General features: G+C 47.7%; 1 protein-coding gene across 1 annotated transcript in view; it reads right to left on the bottom strand.

Annotated features, from left to right (window-relative positions):
* The window catches only part of LOC119165506 (protein regulator of cytokinesis 1), a 154,376-nt gene that overhangs the window by 30,601 nt on the left and 111,464 nt on the right, over positions 1 to 12,311 (bottom strand). The window lies entirely within an intron of this gene.

Here is a 12,311-nt window from a genome sequence, read left to right as displayed (position 1 = left end):
TGATATGTCGCTTCAAAATCAGCACAGCGTTACGAGGTGGAGGTAAATGATGCCGTACATGACGTCCGTGTCATGATTATCATGTTTGGATGTGTCGTTTACCTTCGTCACCGATTAACGTCACGTGATACCAAATTTAGTATATTTGGAGCTTGCGAAACGCCTTCGAGCACGCTATGAACATGGTATCATACCATGTTCTTAAATGACACGCATGTCAGGATTATCATGCTTGCAACTGTTATATATTTCATGATCCGTTGACGTCACGTAACACCAAATTTGGTATATGTGGAGCTAGCAAAACGGCCGCGAGCACATCATCAGGGGCCCAATATACTCCAAGGTAGCGTTGACGCGCGCGCACGCTGGGCAAAGCAACGCTACGTCAGCAAAACGCGAGCACTCAATAGTCTGACTCCAGGCGCGACTGGCGCGACCAGCGTCCGTCAGTGCGGCCCGACGGAAACCGGCGCGAAATGCCACATGCTGTTTTTCGCAACTACGCGCTACCCGTACAACACTTCGTCTCCCTGTCTTCGTGACGGAGGGACGCCAGACGCGCTGAAACGCGCATGCGTCAAAGCAACGCAGCACGGCGCGCGCCTGCGAGTATATGGCAGGACAACCGCTGGCGTGGTAACACCAGCGTGACGAAACGACATGAACGCCGGCGAGCACGCGCATCGCGTCACGTCAAAATCTATTGGTTCTTTGACTGTGGCATGTAGTCATGTTCTTACGTGACACGCACCTCATGATTATCATGTTTGCACCAGTCACATACGTTTGTCATCCGTTGACTTCACGTAATACCAAATTTGGCATATGTGAAGCTAGCGAAACGGCCATGAGCACGTCATAAGTGTGGCTTGTAGTTATGTTACATGACACGCATGTCGTGATTATCATGTTTAGATGTGTCATTTACCTATGTCGTTCGTTCGCGTCGGGTAGTACCGAGTTTGGTACGTGTGAAGCTAGCAAAACGGCCGCGAGCGCGTCATGAGCGTAGCATGGAGTCATGTTGTTACATGACATGCGTCTAATATTTATCATGTTTGCACCAGCCACATACCTTCGTCGTCCATTCACATACCGTAATACTAAATTTGCTATGTGACGCAAGCGAAACGGCTGCAAGCGCATCATGAGCGTGGAACGTAGTCATGTTGTTACATGACACGCATGTCATGATTTTGATGTTAGGGTCAGTCACCTGTGTTCGCCATGCAACCATGCCATACCATACCAGTTTTGCAACATGTCGCGTGAACGAAACCACCGCAAGAGCTGCAGGACCATGAAATGTAAATCATGACATTCATCACATACATACCATTATTTGACTAGTCAAATGTGTTCTTCATACAGTCATGCTATGCCGTACCCAGTTTGGTATCGATACCAATATCTAAACGGCCAGGTGAGCTAAAAGTCGTAGGCGGCTAGATAGATAGACAGATAGATAGATAGATAGATAGATAGATAGATACGCTCAAAGTCACCTAAGTTTCCTAAGAAATGCTTCACAATTAACAGAATGCTAAAGGTCATGTGTGAAGAATTTTCAGCGGGGCCTGGTTCCAATGATAGAGTTCGAGAACATTGGGTCGTGCGCATAAAAAACGCAAACGAACAGACACAAGGAAACGACAAAATGAAACTTCTTTGCATTCGTAACTCGGCAAGGGAATAACGCATGCAAGAACCAAGGCTAATGAAAATATAAATACTTACGAGCAGTGACCATTTCACCCACCACCACATGCTTTTTATACATGGTTGCAGTTCCTTTCCAGCCTTGTGCAAACTGCTTCATTCGCTCATTTCTTATCCGCCACCAGCACTTTGTAATTAACAGATCGTATCGGGAAGACGTAAGCGAAACAAAAGCAAGAGTCCGAAATAGTATTTGCCTATTTTAATTTCTGGGATAGCTTACAACAAAGCTGAAAGAGTGCTGAGCTTGCGTTCAATTCTGACATTCTAAAGAAAAGCAATATTGCCACAGAGACTGTTTACACTATCCGACATTATGAAGAATCAGCGTCCACAGTCTTGTGCGCACTCTTGCGTGTGGCCGCCCGACTCATGCCTCTTGTTCATGGGCACGAGTCAGTGTGCGTTGGAGCTGCGAAGAAGAAGGTGCTTTGGCGGATGAGCAGTTCAGGCAACCAAGCGTATACATTTGTGATCTTCAATAAAAAAATAATATTTATTACTCCCCAGGGCAAAGTGCAGTAAACACAGCTGAGTGGTAATCATGACACCTGAAATCTCAAAATTGCTCAACTTGACTTTTCTACGTTTTTTCCTCGTTTGCTCTTTTTTATGTTGTTTTACTTACATTAGTCCTATTATATTACAAATTCATTACACATAGTTAAAATGATCACACAAAAACTGCACTACACTTTCTTGACCAATCCCTCTTAGTGGGTATGAGCCATCATCGCAGGGAAACAAACAAACAAACAAAAAAAGATGAACATTTTTTGATTTGGAACGCTCTTGCGGACTCTTCCATCTTTTCGCACATAATTTTCAGGGCACAAGTTCGCCTGTAATAAACAAGTCTTTGACGTTTCTTCTCTTGCACCCGTTACATTATGGTGGACGATTCTGGGTATGATTGGAAGCCCCCTTGGCGCGAGAGAGCGAAGCCCCAATTCTCAACGATTTGAACCTGGTCAACTGACTCCAGTAAACCAGCGTTCAAGCCGTCGCCTTCAAGTAGAGCCGCCTGAATTTGCACCCCTCCCCAGTGCTTCAGCAACACAAGCAGCGTCCACAGACAACAGAATGATGCCTTATCAAGTGACATCATCGGAACGTATTCTGTCCCCACCGTGCTTGCCTGAGCCCTTCCACGGCGACACGTTTGAGGATGTGGAGGATTGGTTAGAACACTTCGAGTGGGTTTGGAAGACCAACGGCTGGGATGAAGCAAGGAAACTGCGTCGCGTGTACTTCACATTGGAGGATGTAGCGAGGACGTGGTATGAAAACCACGAAGCATTCACACCGACATGGGAAGGATTTCGACGACAAATAGTAGCTACATATGCCAGCACCGATCGTCGGGAGAAGGCGGAGAACGCTCTGCAGTCCAGGAACCAGCGCATGAACGAAAGCGTTGGCATGTATATTGAGGACATGTCCCGCCTTTTCAACGCGCTGACCCGAACATGAACGAAGAGAAAAAGATGCGTCACTTGATGCGAGGTGTCAAACAGGAGATATTTGCCGGTTCGGTACGCAACCCACCTCGTACAGTTGCTGAATTCCGCACCGAAGCCACCTCCTTAGAGCGGGCATTGCAGCAGCGCCTCCGTCACTACAATCATGATGCGAGTAGTGTTCCTGCAGATGTCCTCTCAGCAAACCTGGGCAGCAGCAGCGAAGCATTGAGGGAAATGGTGCGATTCATTGTGAAGGAAGAGCTCCAGAAGCTGCTACCCAGACAAGTCGCAACGCCAGTTTCGTCTCTCACTACCCTGATCAGAGATGAAGTTCGCCACGCCATTCTTCAAGCCGAACCCGAGGCGCAACCTGTTTGACTTGAACAGAAATTGCAGGAACACCCCGTAACAACTTACGCCGATGCTGTGCGCCAGCCTGCCGTGCACACTGTTTCGTTTGCAGCTCCCAGTGGCTACCGACCGGCTTCGCGTGGCTCAAAGTATCCAGCTAATTCGAGGCCACGAAAAAGCGACGTGTGGCGCACACCCAACAGGATGCCTCTCTGTTTTCACTGCGGCGAAGCTGGACACCTGTACAGAATGTGCCCATATCGACGAGCTGGTCTCCCTGGGTTTTCTCCAAACGCGCCATGCCCTCGAAATGGCGAAAGACCTGTTGAAATCGAAGATTACTTGTCCGGCCATCTGTTTCCAATTGCTGGTTTCCAGCATCAGCCTATATCACCAGCGCCTGCTCGCTATCGATCACGAAGCCCTCGACGATTTAGTTCACCTTCTCCACCTTCAACCTCAACACACCGTCGTTCAAGCAGTCCCCATCAGGAAAACTGAAGCCAGTGACCTATGAAGGCAAGGCCGCTGATGTCCAACCAACTGAAGATCCTCCGTTAGGTCTTAGTGCAGCAACGACGAGCGGAACACTACAACTAGATTAGGTAAAGACAAAATTTCTTCAGTCTTACGCGTTACCGTAGACGGGTGTGAATGCAACGTTTTAGTTGACACGGGTGCTAATTATTCGGTTATCAGTTACGCTGCCGCAAAGCATTTAAAGAAAGTCCTGACGCCTTGGAGTGGACCCCAGATACTCACGGCTGGGGTCATCACATCACACCACTGGGAAGATGTACCGCAAGAATCCGAATACAAGGCGCTACTCACGTTGCTGACTTTGTAGTACTTCCGGAATGCTCTAGAGATTTATTACTCGGAATGAATTTTCTGCTAGCAAACGGAGATATAATCAACCTGCCGAATTATAGTGTCTCTTTTACGACCAAACTGGCCATAAACACAAATGAGGCAGAGTACACTGCATTACGTGTTATAGAATCTGATGTTACCGTGCCGCCACGATACAGCGTAATAGTCCATGTAATAAATGAAGCATTTGTTGATTCGGAAGGTAAAGCGGATGCAAACATCGAACTACTGCTCAAGAAAGGCATTTTTGTAGCTCGAGGCATTATTCAATTACGTGGTGGATGTGCCGATGTATTGCTCACGAATTTTGGAAACGAAATTCAGCATGTTGCAAAGGACACTGCTATCGCCTTCCTGCACAATTTTCAAAGAGTGACGGGCTTATGTGGTCTGGTGTCAGGGCCACCTACTTCGGAACCTGCGCCTGATGTCGTGGCAAGAGTTGCAATCAGTCAAAATCTATCACCAGCCGAGAAGAAAATCATTCAAGACCTCCCATGAAACTTCATCAGATGTTTGTCTACCTCGTCAAAAGTATGGCGGACCCAGGTTGTTGAACACCGAATAATAACAGATGAAGCTACAACGCCAGTACACCAAAACACGTACAAAATATCACCAAATGAACGAGAGGTCATAAAGAGCCAAGTGAAAGAGATGCTGAATGACGATATCATACAGCCATCCAATAGTCCATGGGCGTCGCCTGTAGTCCCTGTGAGGAAAAAGGACAACACGCTGAGATTCTGCGTTAATTACAGAAAGCTGAACAGAGTGGCCAAGCGGGATGTCTACCCTTCGCCGCGTATTGATGATACGTTCGATCGGCTACGGCACGCAAAGTAGTTCTCTTCATTGGATTTAAAAAGCGCTTATTGGCAAATTGAAGTGGACGAAAGGGACCGTAAAAAGACTGCTTTCGTAACCCCGGATGGTGTATATGAGTTTAAAGCACTCCCATTTGGCCTGTGTTGTGCGCCTGCAACATTCCAGCGCATGATTAACAGCGTCCTTTCAGGCCTCAAATGGCAGTCGTGCTTAGCCTACCTGGACGACGTTGTGGTGTTTTCAGCAACGTTTGAACAGCATGTAGAGCGACTACGTTCGGTACTTCAGGCTATCCAGTCAGCCGGCTTGACGATATAACCAGAAAAATGCCAGTCTGGATTCGAGAAGCTTCGTTTCCTCGGTCATGTAATCAGCGCTCAAGGTGTTGGCCCGGACCCGGAGGAGACTGTGGCCGTAGGGCTGTTTCCCAAACCAAAAGACAAGAAGGAGGTACGTCGATTTTTGGGTTTATGTGCTTATTACAAGTGGTTTGTGAAAAATTTCGCGAAAATTGCCGAACGTTTAACAAGACTCACAAAAGAGGACGTGCCATTTATTTGGTGTACCGAACAAGACAGTGCATTCAACGAACTAAAGAAACGTTTGGAAGCCCCACCTATCCAGGCCCACTTCGACGAAACCACAGATACGGAAGTTCACACAGATGCCCGATATCTTGGTAAAGGTGCGGTCCTGGTGCAATGGCAAAATAGAGAAGAGAAAGTGATAGCATATGCTTGCTGCACCCTCTCAAAAGCGGAAAGAAACTACTCTGCGACCGAAAAAGAGTGCTTGGCAGTCATATGGGCGATCAGAAAGTTCAGGCTATACCTCTACGGCAGGCCGTTCCGTGCCGTCAGTGACCACCACTCACTTTGTTGGCTGGCAAGCTTAAAAGACCCATCGAGACCGCTTGCGAGATGAAGTCTCAGGATCCAAGAATACGACATTATGGTCGTATATAGGTCTGGCAGAAAGCATGATGATGCTGCCTGCTTATCACGTTCACCAGTCGATTTGACTCTTTCAGAAGAAGAGTACTTCCCACTCTTTTGTGTGATAAAAACCTCAGACAGAAATCGCCGAACATCAACGGGCTGACAAGGAACTGCTTTCAATAATAAAGTATCTCGAAGGACACGACGAACAAGTTCCTCGCGTATTTAAGAGGGGGTTATCCTCATTCTGCCTCCGAGACATTGCACATTAAAAGAGGAATTTCGAACACAACAAGGAGATGTTCTTACTCGTTGTACCATCAGCCATGAGGCATGAAGTCTTAGAAGCCTGTCATGATGAGCCGTCTGCGGTTCACTTGGGCGCGAGTCAGACATCCGCCAAAATTCATCAGGAATACTACTGGCCCAAGTTTCTAGCGTCCGTGAAGCATTACGTCAAGACATGTCGCGAGTATCAAAGGCGCAAAACACCATCCTTCAAGACGGTCGTCCTTCTCCAGCCCATAGAGCCACCTGCGACTCCATTTCAACAGGTTGGAATGGACCTCCTCAGACCGTTTCCGATGTCGGCATCAGGAAAAAGGTGGATAATAGTTGCGACTGACTATTCGACACGATACGCTGAAACTGGCTGCCTTGAGCGAGAAACGCCAACGGAAGTCGCGAAGTTTTTCGTTCAGAATATTGTTCTTCGCCATGGAGCCCCAATCGTCGTGATTACCGATCGAGGAGCTGCGTTCACGGCTGATTCGATGCAGTCCTTAATGACAATGATTAACACCAGTCATAAAAAGACCACTGCATACCATCCCCAAACCAACGGGTTGACAGAACGCCTGAACCGCACGATCGCTGACATGCTGTCGATGTACGTTGACATTGAGCGTGAATTGTGGGACGAAATCTTGCCAAACGACACCTTCGCCTACAATACGGCCGTGCAGGAGACCATCCGCGTCACACCATTTCAGCTGGTCTACGGTCGCACTGTCACTACGACACTCGATGCAATGTTGCCAGTAGACAACGACAATTACGAGCCATCTGAACTTGACGACTTTCTGCAAAGGACTGAAGAAGCACGCCAGTTGGCACGACACTGAATACATCAACAGCAAAAGAAGGACGCAAGCCACTACAACTTGCACCGCAGAAAAGTTCAGTACAACCCATGCGAGCGAGTGTGGATATGGACACCAATCTGACGCCGCGGCCAATCAGAAAAGCTTCTTTGTCGATACTTTGGACCCTATAAGGTTGTCCGACAAATTAGTGACCTAAACTACGAAGTCATCGCTGATGAACACATCCGTTCAAAGCGGCAAAACAGCGCAGAAGTCGTACACGTCGTTCATATGAAGCCCTATTATGAGAGGGAATGAAAGCGCTCCCTTTTGCTGTTTGCCTCCCTCCATCGCGCATCGGGACGATGCGTATTTCAAAGGGGGACTAATGCCACAGAGACTGTTTACACTATCCGACATTATGAAGAATCAGCGTCCACAGTCTTGTGCACACTCCTGCTTATGGCCGCGCGACTCATGCCTCTTGTTTACGGGCACGAGTCAGTGTGGGTTGGAGCTGGGTTGGTCAGTGTGGGTTGGCAGATGAACAGTTTTTGTTTTGGAACGCTCTAGCGAACTCTTCCATCTTTTCGCAAATAATATTCAGGGCACAAGTTCGCCCATAATAAAATCGTTTGTGACGTTTCTTTTCTTGCACCCGTTGCAATATGTTACGGTCGCCAGTGGCATTAGCGTAGGTTGCGGGCAACTACAGCACTAAAGTCGGCTTTTATTGTGATCTGATAAAAGCTTTCGCTGAAGCATATATAGGGGCCCAAACATGATCAATGCTTCCAGAACCACGGCCGAGAGCACTGCCGAGAGCATTGGCTGCTCACCGATGGCACAATGGTAGCGTCAGTGAGGTTTCGATCCTCGTATATGTTATAGCAACTCATGATTACGGATTTAGACAAGGAAAGCATAAAAGTAGGTGTTAAAACTAATCTGCAGAAAACGAAAGTAATGTACAACAACCTCAGAAGTGGACAGCGCTTCGAGATAGGTAATAGTGCACTTGAAGTAGTGTGAGACTCTGTCTACTTACGACAGGTAATAACCGCGGAGCCGAACCACGAGACTGAAGTAACTAGAAGAATAAGAACGGGGTGGAGCACATTTGGCAAGCACTCTCCAATCATGACAGGTAGATTGGCACTATCCCTCAAGAGGAAGGTATATAACAGCTGCATCTTGCCGGTACTTAGCTACGGAGAAGAAACCTGGAAACTTACAAAGTGGGTTCAGCTTAAATTGAGGACGACGCAGCGAGCACTGGAAAGATAAATGGTAGGTGTAACCTTGAAAGACAAGAAGAGAGTAGAGTGGATTAAGGAACAAACCTGGGTTAGGGATATCATAGTTGAAATCAAGAAGAGAAAATGGACATGGGTTGTAGCACGTAGACATGATAACCACTGGTCATTAAGTATAGCTAACTGAATTCCTAGAGAAGGCACGTGGGTTAGGGTTATGTGGGCAGATGATGATGGTGATCTGTTCTAGCGAAAGCTGTTGTGAGATCACAACGGGAGCCCACTACGACACTGTGGCTGCCCACCAACGGCACTACTGCTGCTAGTGCCTGTACCTGCTTCAGTGCAAAATAAGAAAATTCGCGGCGTATCCATGGAGTGAACGATGATGACTGGAGCGAAGCGCTCGTCTGTTTGTCTGTCTGTCGTTTCTTGTTTGTTGGTCTGTTTCTCTGTCTGGCGACGAGCACGAGCCGCCATGGCTCTCCGCGCCAGCCACTCCGCTTCGTTCATGCCCCATCATCGATCCGACACGTACGGCGACAATCGAGGAAACTGAGAGACACTCTTTCCCAGCCCGCGCAACAGCCAATTAAGAGTAATGGTACAGCGCCATCTATAATGTCTTCACTCAACTGCAGTTTGTACTTACTTCTATGAGACAGTGCCATCTTTTGTATATATTCGGGCGATACTGCTGGTTACGCCAGACACGGGACAAGGTTAGGCTATAAAGCACTTCGTTTCTAAAAAATTACGGCGTATGCACAAAGTGAATTATGATGATCTTTTCTGCGGAGTTTAAATTTCGTAAGCCGTGAATTCTCCGAAAACACCCACTCGGCCATCACCCACTCGGCCATCACCCACTCGGCCATCTCCCCCCTGCCTCCGCGAAAATTCCTCCGCGATAATCGGCGGATTCAACCGGAAGTCGCAAGCGCCTTGTGCATTGAAACAGTGACAACTATGGGTGCACCAACGGACGCCATTAGCATCGGTTGCATGCCGTGTGCGGAGCTCGAGTTTCGCTAGCGTAGCGTCACTTGTCCAGCGTGCCCTTTAATGCAAGAAGAGAGAAGCACGCATCGCTTTTCATTCTTGCCCTACGATTTGCTTCCGAGGAAGCGAGGCTGCTTCGGTGGGATGGATGGACTGCGAGGAACGAACGAGACTTCGTGGAACGGACGGAATTTCAGTTCGAGCCCTCTGCGTGCCTGTCGAGAATCCTACGAGAAAATCACGCTGGTGCCTGAAACTTTTTCGCTAAAACACCCTCTACAACCGAACCGAAATGTCGAGCAATGAATCTTCACGTGAGATATTGCGTAGTAATTGATTAAAATAACAATGCAGTGAGAACTGTGCAACGTACGAGTAGGTATTTGATAGCTTCAGCATTGCACATTACAAATCAACTGCTCATAATGCCTACATCATCAAAGTTGCGATAATATATGGTGGGCTGTAGTAGCCCTAAGAGAGTCTACAACTGAAATGGAGCCTCTTCCAGCTTTCACTGTCACTTTGCTGCGTGTTCCACGTAGCTCTAGAATTTTCTTTCTTGGTTGATTTTTTTCTAGTTTTGCTCGATAGTGGTTGCGGACAGCGGCGTTGGCGACGGCGGACAACCACCCCATCACCCTGCCGTTGTTATCTGATAACAGCTTTCACTGTAAATAGGAAAAAAAACTGAAGGTCAAGAAGAAGATTGCTAACCCTCACATTAAGCTTCAGACTTGATACTGCTAGGGCAGCGCTGCCTTTTTTAACACAAAATTGTTTTATGCCGGGGTCCACCACGGCTCCAATGACGTATTTCCGTCACGCATATGACATTGTAAAATGTATAAGAACAGATTGAAAACAACAAAGTTGTTTGGCGGGGTGTGGAACCAACTGTTTGTGTCAAACCTGAAGCTCCGCAACGCGCAACTACTAAAGTGCGGAACTTACTTTGGCAACCTTGCTAACGGCAAGCAAATGCACCAGATAGCGTCGGCTGGTCCTCGGAGCTAAGGTCCCTAGATGAAACAAGGTAGCGTCACTCATTGTTCTCGAGCCGTCCTCCTCACTCTCTCGATTACTCCTCTTTTTCTCTGCCATCCGCGCCTGTAATTAGTGAATTACTTGCACGTGATCTTGCAAATGGCTTGTGGTGTTATTTATTATTATGCAAAAGGTTCAAAACGAGTACGCATGCGCATATGGCTCCAGCCGGATTCTCGCCGTGACCAAAGACAAAATCGTAGCCAGAACATAAACTGAAGATTAAGAGCGTTTCTATGTGCGCTAAATCGACCAAGATTGTTTCGCCATGCTCGTTCAATGCAACATCTGCGTTTTCAGCAATGCTGCGTTGCCGTAAACAACAGAAAATGGTTTCGTTCTCTTCAACCTACCTCGTGCTTTCCGAGATGAAACGCACCATGAAGTGCAACTATGAACCATTTTACGCGAATGCTTTCGTGCAACTCCGTCAACGTATGTCGACGCGGATCTGCGAAGCGAGTTCACTTGTCGGTTTTTATTGAAGCGCCAGGCGCGCGTCCAATGCGTGTCTAGTGCATGCCAGTTGGTACAAATACATGTGGGTATGCACGTATACAGAGTAGCTGTAGGTTGTAATCAACGCACCTTCAGAAACATTTCACTCTTGACCAGTTCCCGCTTGAGCCGAAACGCAATGCCTCGAGACACCTCACCAGTAGAACTCTCACTTTTCAGGAATTTCCAGCACCGCATCAGAATAACTTGGCATCACGATTGTCCAAATGGGCACATTTAAAAAAAGTCATCGCAGTGCTGCTGGACGAGTGTTCGTGCCAGTCTGGTCGTAGTTTTTTTTCTTGCGTGTGCACAAGCCAGTTGTAATCAATCGTCACAACGTCACGCCCTGTGGCCACTTACAGGATCCAGCAAGAAGCACCTTCACTGTGTCTAAGCACGAACAAAACACAATCGGAGAAGTGGACTAGTTAGAACTGGACGAAATACCGCGGCCGTGGAACTAAAACGTACTACGCGAGACGCCATGGGTAGTGGTGTAAAGTATAAAACTGCACAACGTTGCCGGTCTAGTAACGCACATACGGCTTGCTCTTGTGTTGTGCCGTTTATGTTCATAAAGGTAACTGTTTATTCTACGTCTTATTTCGTTCCATTTTGTTTCATTTACATCTATTCACCGTAGCAACGGAACCCAAACATTCGCTTTTGGATGAAAGTTTTAAACCTTCTAGGGGGCGCTTAATAAACATAGGCGAAGACGAAAGGGAAAGGTGTCGCTACCTCGGGAACTTGTTTCATCTAGGGACCTTACTGGGAGTTCCACAACATCAGGGCGTTTTCATCATCAGTAGCGAGATGGCGTGGACAGCTCGCGTCGGTTAGGAAGCCTTCATATGCGCAGACGCGCGCACATGAAGGCTCCCAAGCGTTAGACGTGCACTAAAGGTCGGTGCCTCTCGCGTTCCAATGAGCGCGCAAGTGCATGGTCATTCCTACTTGAACGCTTACGGGCACGTTCATCGAGAGAACACCAAGGTCCCTTCCTGAGCTGTCGCAGCTGCGTTTAAAAAAGCGGGCTGCTCACATACGATAAAGTAACAATGGACCTTTTTACGGGCACCATCTGCGCATGCGCACTGGAAATGCTTCGACGGTGCCCCTCCCCCGAAACATTTTTGGTGGCTCGCGGCCTCCGAAACCTGTCGGCGCACCATCTCGGGCGCAAAGGAATGTGCAAGCTCCCTCACTGTTGCAATGACAGGAAAGCCACCAAATTTGCTTTTG

This window comes from Rhipicephalus microplus, chromosome 8 (genome assembly GCF_043290135.1).
Source record: "Rhipicephalus microplus isolate Deutch F79 chromosome 8, USDA_Rmic, whole genome shotgun sequence".
Classification (NCBI taxonomy): domain Eukaryota; kingdom Metazoa; phylum Arthropoda; class Arachnida; order Ixodida; family Ixodidae; genus Rhipicephalus; species Rhipicephalus microplus.
This window is presented reverse-complemented; position numbering and strand designations above follow the sequence as displayed.